We start from the raw sequence: 9209 nt of genomic DNA on the forward strand, positions 1-9209 counted from the left end.
AGTTAACGGCAGAGAATGTTATCGCCCGCAGAACTCAACACATGACTGAGTGCCCAGTGTTCTGCCAACCCCTTCTTTAAATCGCCATGTTTAGCAACACTGCCCCTTCTCTTTGCAGAAGGCTTGGAGGGTCTGTGGGTTTGGCCCATCTCGCGTACAAACACCTTCCTGACATAAAAGTGAGATAATTGTAGTTGCAGAGACGACTTGGACAAGTATCACTTCTCCACTGGAGATTCCGGCTCAGCACTTTCCCCAGTGTGGGATCCTTGGAGTAAGCATCTGGCTTTGTGCATAGAGGATTGACCAGTTCCTGGTTGTTGGCAATAACAATAGGACTTGAGCTTGAACTAAAGAATAGGGCACTTCATTAGAAAGTGACATCAGGGGCTGCCAAACCTAAAGCTGCTTGTCAAAATGCCTTGTGTACAATATTTATAACTATGTGTGTGTCCCAGTGTGTGTAGAGTGGAAGGTTCTAAACTGGGAGACTGGAATATCTGAAAATATGATGGAAATAATTTAGAGTCCAGGTTCATATCTGAATTCAAATCCTGTGCATCTTTGGGCAAATTCCTTAGGGTTCTAAAGCTTGAATTGCTTGGTCTATGAAACGGGAATGCTGATGGCTAACTCTTCCTTTTTGAGATTGTTGTAGGATGTGAATGAATAGGTCACTTCTGAAGGCTCACACAACATGGCAGCTGCTCCACAGAGGGTAAGGGGAGAGTCTTTAATAAGTCAATCCTAACACATTGGGAAGACAAGGACCTCAGGAATGAAAGCAGAAACAGAGAGGGGGGGGAGGGAGAGAGACGGAGAGAGGGAGGGAGGGGACAGAGAGAGACAGAGAGAGGGAGGGAGAGAGAGAGAGAGAGAGAGAGAGAGAGAGAGAGAGAGAGAGAGAGAGAGAGAGAGAGAAAGAGAGAGAGCAGGGAGGAGAATTAGATGGGAATAGCTAAGGAGTATAGATATAGTTGTTTGCTGAAGAGATGGCATACGCCTTTATGATGAGGAACAGGGTCGAGTCAAGGCTACTTCTAAAGTCTAAATAGTGCATGCACGATGAACTCATAAGAACGCTTAGGAAACGAAGATTGAGAGCCCCCCAAAGAAACAATAGATGAATGTGATATTATAAAAGGAAATAACAAAAGAAGTCTTCAAAGAGAATGAGAGGAAGGAAGGAAGGAAGGAAGGAAGGAAGGAAGGAAGGAAGGAAGGACCTGGAGGAAGGGAGATGCTTTAGCATTCAGACTCAAGCAGTGTGCCTTTAAAAAAGACCCTGACTACACTTCTATATTGCTTACTATCTGAAGCTAAGCCAGAGGGATGTACATAGTGAGATCTTTGTCTCGGTTCAGGAAGGGTACAGGATAAAGATTCTGCGCCAGTAATCTTCCTTGGATTAATGGTTTCTCTTTTATCTGCAGTATTTCTGCTCAGATGTCTTTTCTCTGAATGAGTCAGAGGAATGCAAATGCTTGGTGCAGTCCGCCTGAAATATTTAAATCCAGTTCTGCAATGTTTTGCAGGTTTGGAGAGGGGAATTACACACACACACACACACACACACACACACACACACACACACACACACAATGAAGTGGCAGCTGAGAATTACAGACACAGTAGCCAACAGTACAAAACCATGGTATTTCAATTTGACAACAAACTCATTTTTCTTTTTCCACTTCTTTGTTTCTCCAGATCAACATTTAGATGCTTCCTGTGAGTGGAAGGAATCTGCAACATTCTTTTGTGAGACCCAGAATCTCATTGAGAATGTATCTGACGACACGGGGAGCTGATTTGATTTTGTCTCCTAAACGACAAGCTCTCATTATGCCATGAACACAACCCTCCAGAAAGCACTCTCCACACCCTCACAGAGAGTTGGGCAGTTGGACATGATTTGTGCTCGTCTTCCTGACTCCTCTTTATTCTCTTTATTCTCCGTTCAGGCATGGGCTTGCAGGCAGTGTCTCACAAGGAAACCTGTACGGCATTAATATTCAAATCCTCTGGCTTGGTCTGCAGTGGCCTGATGGAGCTTGAACAGAGTGTCCACAGGGCGAGGGAAGAAACCTTGGGGGAGGCAGCAGGGTAAATTGGGATTTAGCTTCCATCCCCGTGTGCAGTACTTCACATGAAGGCCTTATAATGAAAGGTCCCTTCCAAAGGCTTTTATTGCTGCAAGAAAGAGCTCCTACAATGTGAACCCAAGGACGGAAGGAGGCTTTCTCCTTTGCCTTTCCACCTCGTGTGAAAGAATAAGCTCATGCCTTCAGGACAAAGGCTTCTTTAAACAACAAAGTGAAATGCTTTCAATGTCCACGAACATCTCCCAACATCAATGAGATTGTTGTTCGCAGATGAAAAGGGGGAGGGAAAAAATGTTGGGCATGAACAATTGGTCAATACGGCATTCCCCTCAAAACCGTAAAGGCGGCGTTTGAAACGTGAGACTTCTCTCCCTCCTATTAAATTAGGATTGATGACTTCTCAGGGATGTGCAACATCTTTTGACCGTCCTTAAATAATTTATAATCCTTCTCCATGTCATGGTTTCTGATTTTTTTTTATACCAAGCACATTCCTGAATTAAATCTGGGAAAGTCTTTACACACGGAGCACAAATATTTCTTTTTCTGAGAGGCTTCTCATAAACTGGTCTTCAGGAAGAGAGCATTCAGTAGTGACTGGTACCTAGACTGCAGCAGGTGCTGTTTGGGGGCACAGAGATAGGAAAGGCATCATCCTTGCCATAAGAGAGCTAACGCTTGGCAGAGAAAAGGAAATCAGTATCCACAGTTTAATGGAGAAAATGCCAGAGAAGGTGAGAGGACCAGCCAGGAGAGCCAGTCAGTTGTTGGTTTGCTTGGTTTTTGTTCTGTTTTGTTTTTTTTTTTTTTTAAATAGCCATCTGAGTTGAGCCTTAAAGATATTAACCACGGGAGAAAATGGGCACAGGAATATAAACAAGAGGTTACAACTGAGGTCACAGATCTCTGGACGATGACCTTTATACCTTGAAATACAATGCCTCCAGGAACAACAACAACAAAATCACGTTGGCTTTTCTGGGCCATATTACTTTGAGTTTCTGCTACCTATACCCCCTACCAATCAGGAGTTGATGTCAACCCATGGCCTCTTTTAGATATCACAACAACCAGACTACAGTCTCTTCAAGTAAAAAGTTAGAAGCCCCAGAACCTGTATTCTAACCATCACTGCATTCCCTCTCCAGAAACCCACTCAAGGAATAAAATTCTCATGACTTCTTGTAGCAGCAGACACAAATCCAGGAACTCCTGGAGTCCCATGCAACGGATCACCAACTATGACCAACAAAAGAGAAGAGGCCACAAGTATCTTCTGTCTCACACAGGAATGCAATGCACTGAGAAACAGCCATCCGTGTACACTCATGTGGAAGGGCCCGTTAGCACCCATGAATTTTGTACAACTGAATAATGATCAAGGTACATAGTAGGATCCCAGTGAGTGGCAACAATTTACCCCCCACCCCAGATGCTCTTAGGGAATCCAAACCTGATCTCCCAACCTACCTTCAAATCCTCATTATGTGTGAACAGGTCTTATGTCTAGGAATAAATACATCCTGACCCGCCCCTTATACGCAGGGAAGCAAGCAACAGGGAAGAGTGTGTGGGGTGTACATTTAAATGAGATGGGGACTCGTTCCCTCTCTGAAATGATTTTGAGGCCGTGCATCACGCAGTGTGAAAAATGACTAAGTCCACTCATGCATCAGACAGGATAATTCTGGCCAAGTTGATGCTGACAGCATTAAAAAACAATGATGGAGGAGCCTGGCCTTGCTGTTGTCATTTTAATTGTCACTATGAGTGACGAAAAACACACTTCCTTCTCCTGCATACTTATCTTTCAGCTTTGCAGTGTCTGAGATGAGAGCGAGTCCCTTGAGAATGTGAAGGGAAGAAGGGATAGGGAAGGACTGTGTGTGTGAATACGGGAGAGAAGGAGACAGAGAGGAGACGAGACAGGGAAGAAAAAGGAGATGAGACGGGAAAAAAACCAGAAAGGCAGAAAGCAACAGAATCAGAGCAAGATAGCGGGACAGTGAGGAAAAATGGTAGACCGCTAAGAATTATCTCAGATGATATCAAACAGTACTCTAGTAAACTCCCGGGAAAGGCTAGTTTTTGGACTAAATCAAGAAACATGCAATGGTTCCAAGTCCCACCCAGAGGTTTCAGGCAAGACGACCCAGGATTTCTTGTTAAAAGCTTAAGGGCTCAATTTATGCGAAGTATTCAAGGAAGTGTCTCATCCAAACAGGATATCGGTTTTCATACTGAAGAAGCAAACAGATCTCAGAGCACGGCCAATTATTTCCAGTCACAGAAAAAGTTCCCTTTGCCTTCTCGTCATAGAGAAGGCAAGAGGCTCTCCCTCATTTGGGGCCAGAAGGCTCAGGGAATTTTCTTTTCTACTCTTTGAAGAAATGACGTTCTTTTTTTTCTCTATCCCAATAGGTGTGTCCACAAGCCTCCTCCACAGCGGTGACCGCTTGGCCAGGCCAGTGCATAGAATGCATGTGTGGCTTTGGGACATGTGTTTGGGAAAAGAATCCCAGGTAATTTCAGCATGTGAAAAGCTAGCAGATTCCATTACTGATTGTGACTTCACAGCAAAGTGATAAGGATGCTGGATGCAGGTTCTCAGAACTGAACGTCCAAACGGGAAGCTGTGATGTAGAACGTCAGTTTTATCAACTCTTGATGTCAAATATCTGTGTGTGTGTGTGTGTGTGTGTGTGTGTCCCCAGCCACCTGCAGAAAATTTAAAGTTAACCCAATGAACTGATACTTTTTTTTCCTTTTGGTTCTTCCTCTTAGAGACATGTTATAGCAAGGAGGAGGAAGGGCATTGGGAATCAGTGTGTCAGCTGCCCCTTGCTCTGACAGATGCCTGACAAAAGCAGCATAAGGACAGAAGGGATTGTTTGGGCTCACTGTTTGAAGGCAGAGTCCACCATGGCAGAGCAGCTGAGGCAGCAAGAGCGTGAGGCAGCGGGTGGCACTGTGTTCTCAGTCAGGAAGCAGAGGGAGATGAAGGCGGAGCTCCACTCACCTTTTCCTCTTCCTGAAGTTGGGGACCTCTGCACCTGGGATGGTGACATCATGCACTGTCCCAACCCACTTAAGCCCTCTCGAGAGCCCCTCCCTCACACACCCAACCGCTTGTCTCTCAGGTGACTCTACAGCCTGTCAGCACTAACCAGGACAATCACTGTTGCTGTTTTTTTCATGACAAAATGGAAAAAAGTAACATTGTATGTCAATTTCATTAACAGTTCTGCTGAACAGCCAAAGCCAAATCCCAGAAATAAACAAGAGGGTCCATTTCTCTGAATGTTCCTCATAATGCCTGTACCTGTTAGTGACATTGTTTGTTTGTTTGTTTTTGTTTTTCTGAGAGATGGGGTTTCCATTTTTAATAGATTTGTCTGTCCTGGAACTCACTCTGTAGACCAGGCTGGCCTCAAATTCAGATTTGCCTGCCTTTGCCTCCCAAGTTCTGAATGAAGGGCATGCCTGGCAGTGACATTCTTAATAATCTTGTTGTCAAGCCCTAGGAAGTCATTTCAGCCTTCATGGAAAGAAGTCCCACTTTGAAGAAGACATGGAAGTTAGTACTTTAAAGTTATAGTTCTATTCAAAATACCTAAATTTTATATATCTATAGGATGTAGTGAATCCAAAACAACACCCCCCCCCAAAAAATTATGAGTATTGCTAAATTCTTCCAGGGTAGCATTCACTGTGTTTGTTTATTATAAAATAATACTTTGTTTTTCTAGTAGTTTTCATTTTAAAATATGATTTTTATAAGGTAAAATTTGCATTTCTCAAGATATGAAAAGCCAATAACTAGATCCCCTAGTTTCTTTCTTTTTTTAACAAGAGGTAAGGACTTGTGCCAAAGCAACACAGTTCAAGACACCCTGCCCCAACAGTGTCAGGAAAAGTGAAACAAAGCCACTGACTGCCACGCCAGAGTCCTTCGCTGTTTGGCCAGGAGTTCCTCAGTTCTCTGAGTGTCCAAGCCAGAGCTGCCATGATCAGCGGAAGAAACAACAAAGATGACTGAATTACACAGAGAACAAAGTGAGATTTCATAGAGCATATTGTATGCAATGCTCTTTCTCGTGAACGCCTTATGAGGTGCATATCTCCACCTGGTATCTATTTTACAGATGAGGGAAATAAGGCCCTAAGCATCACTGTGATGTGACTAAAATATTGCTAAACTATAATAAAAAAAAACAATAGGAGATATACTAGTGTACTATGCATTCCAAGTTAACCTTTGAGAGACTGCTAGGATAATAACTTGTTTTCTCATTGGCTGCCTAAATTATTGCTTTATCAATTTTCATATTATCATATTTTGCATAGGATTCATATAAGTTTCTAAAAACTGCTTGGCTAAACCACTGCTCTAGGATATATATACTCCCCATGGTGAGGAGGAGCAATGTAACTCCCAAATTTTTGGTTCTTGAAGGCCAGAAACTTTAGATACTTGAGTGGTTAGCTCTCTTCTTCCTAGGGGCCAAGAACATCATCATGTGTCCAGGGTTTCTGTGGCATTAAAATCTCACAGTGTGAGGAGGACTATCTTATAAGGAGAAATAATACAAGGAGACCAACAGTGCTCTAAGGAGTTAGGACCAGAGATCCTGAGACAGAGAAAAAGCAAGCTTGGTCTTCGTGCAGTCAGAGAAGGCCACCGACTGTAGTCAGTCTGTGAAGAGGTCTCTTTGGACTCCTCCCCACTGGGTAAGCCTTGCTCACAACATTAGAAACTTCTGCCCACACAGACATTTACAAGCTCTGACCTTTTTTGTTTCTGAGAGGGGACCTTACGTTTATTTTCGTTTCACTGAAGGAGAAACTGAGATCTAGGGAAGTAGTAAATGCTTGACCCAAGGGCACAGGAGCATTTGTGGGCCTCACAGCTTATACCGGAACCACACCCTGCACGGGGAGGACGAGTGCCCCCAAAACGCATGGCCGACGAATAGGAGACAGAGATTCGGTTGGGAAAACCAGGTGAAAGAACCAAGTGGGTGCTCACCACCTATTTCATACCACCATTTGATGGGATGAGAAAGAAGAAGGAAAGAAAACACACCTAAATAAATTTCCCCACCAGTTAGCAACCTCTAGGTGCTGCCTTTCACTAGAGGGCTCCAGTTGAAAGGCAACCGGGTCCGGAGGCAAGGCAAGGGAGTTCTTCCCCTTGCTGACCCCAGCGCCCATAATCCCTTTGTTTGCTTGTTTTGCTTCCTTTAAAGCCCTGACAATACTCCGAGCATACTACCATCTGCTGAAGCGGGATGAAACAGGTAGCTTTAAAATGATGATAGCTCTGGGAAATGATAATCACTGGGTCATAGAAAGCTGCACTGCAGTGTATAAATAAGATAAGTAAAAGTGCTGAGGACTGCATGCTTGCTTTAATAAAATGTCTTTTCCCTTTTTGTGGAGGATGCCTTTCTCAAACGCCTGGGGAGAGAAGCTGAACTATAGACCAGAAACACGCAGACCGTTCCAGAATCTGGCCGTGAGGGTGGGATCCGAGGGGAGAGAGATGAAATATTACTTACCGAGACACAAAAGGGAAAAGGCTGGACTGGAGCCTTTTGTATTGAATTGCCCAAGCAGTAGAAGGAGATCAGAACTTCCAGGTCTTGTTCTCAAAGCTCCCCTTGGTGGAGGCCAAAATGCTGCAGTGAAAAGAAGGACTTGGCTTCTGGTGCACACCTCAGCCAGCTGCAAGGCCTTGGGAGACTCAGCCTCTCTGAATGCTTGTCCTCTCATGTGCAAAAAGGGATTAACAACTCACAAGGCTCCAGAAGGGTTTTAGTGGTGCATCAACTTTGTTGCCTGGTACATCTCTGGTGTTTGATGAATAGTACTGGTGAAGACTCGGGGATGAAAATACTGATTCAAAGATGATGGTGATGCCGATGGTGGTGGCCCATGGGCTTTCCCTGGAAAGCAGCTACACATCCAGAATCCTTAACATCTTCAGTAGCTTGAAAGTCGCCGTGCCCTGTGGGACATCTCACTGGAAGGATTTCTTGTACAAAGAATTTCAGTGACTAAGAACCAAGGCTAAAAATATGGGCAGCTTCTGGATGTTAGCAAATACAGCATTTTTTCTGGGTTTTCTGCCCATAGGAAGCATTTTCACTACGTTACTCCATTTTATCCCCATGCCTGCAGTGTGCAGCAGCCAGGACAGGCACTAAATTCCTATTATACTGATGAGGAAACCTAGGCTCCCAGAAGCGCAAGAGAAGAGTGGTACCTGGACTGAAGGCTGGGATATCTGCTCTCTAGTCTAACACGGTGCTACTGCCCCAAATTTTCTACCAAGAAATAAAAGTCTAGCACAATTTCAGATGTACCCCCTCAGCCAACCCTACCATATGGTCATCTAGCCTATATCTGAGACAACATGACAGTCCCCTTAGTCATCTGTGTTCTCCAATCCTGACACAAAGAATATTCTGGAAAACCCCTTTTCCTTTAGGAAAAGAGTACCTATTAACCAATACAAAAATGCATCTTCCAACCACTAGACAATTGGCAGGGAAGCAATTGAGAAAGTTCTGGAGGGCTTTGCTCCACCTCCCTGACCAAGTAGAGTTGGCCAGGACCTACTAGATGTCAGCCTAACAGGGCATCCTCCTTCTCCATCCATAAGTACAATGGTGAGTATAGAGAGTCCAGTCTCATCTCCACAACAGTCCTACGAGAAAAACAGAGTCAGAGCCCTTTCTTCAGCTGAGGAAGCCCAAGTCAGGAACAGTATGCAGGAACAAAGAGGTACCTCTTGAAGGGCCAGGCCTTATCACAGAAACTTCCAAGGTCTCTGTACTACATGAACAACTGCTTCTAACTAGGACGCAACAGAAAATACATAAAGCAAGCAAATTGGTCTTTTGATGTGTGTCGCTAAAGAGTTGTGTTATTTCTCCCCGTGACAAACATGTCTTAGAAACAATTCTTAAAATGGAATGATTGACTTTGGCTCTTTGTTTCCAAAGCCTCAGTTCATGATCACTTAGGCCCATCACCATAGGTCTGAGGTGCCTAAACATCATGGCAGAAAGGTGTAGCACAGCCACTCACCCCATGGCA

This window comes from Mesocricetus auratus, unplaced genomic scaffold (assembly GCF_017639785.1).
Source record: "Mesocricetus auratus isolate SY011 unplaced genomic scaffold, BCM_Maur_2.0 Super-Scaffold_6730, whole genome shotgun sequence".
Taxonomy (NCBI): Eukaryota; Metazoa; Chordata; class Mammalia; order Rodentia; family Cricetidae; genus Mesocricetus; species Mesocricetus auratus.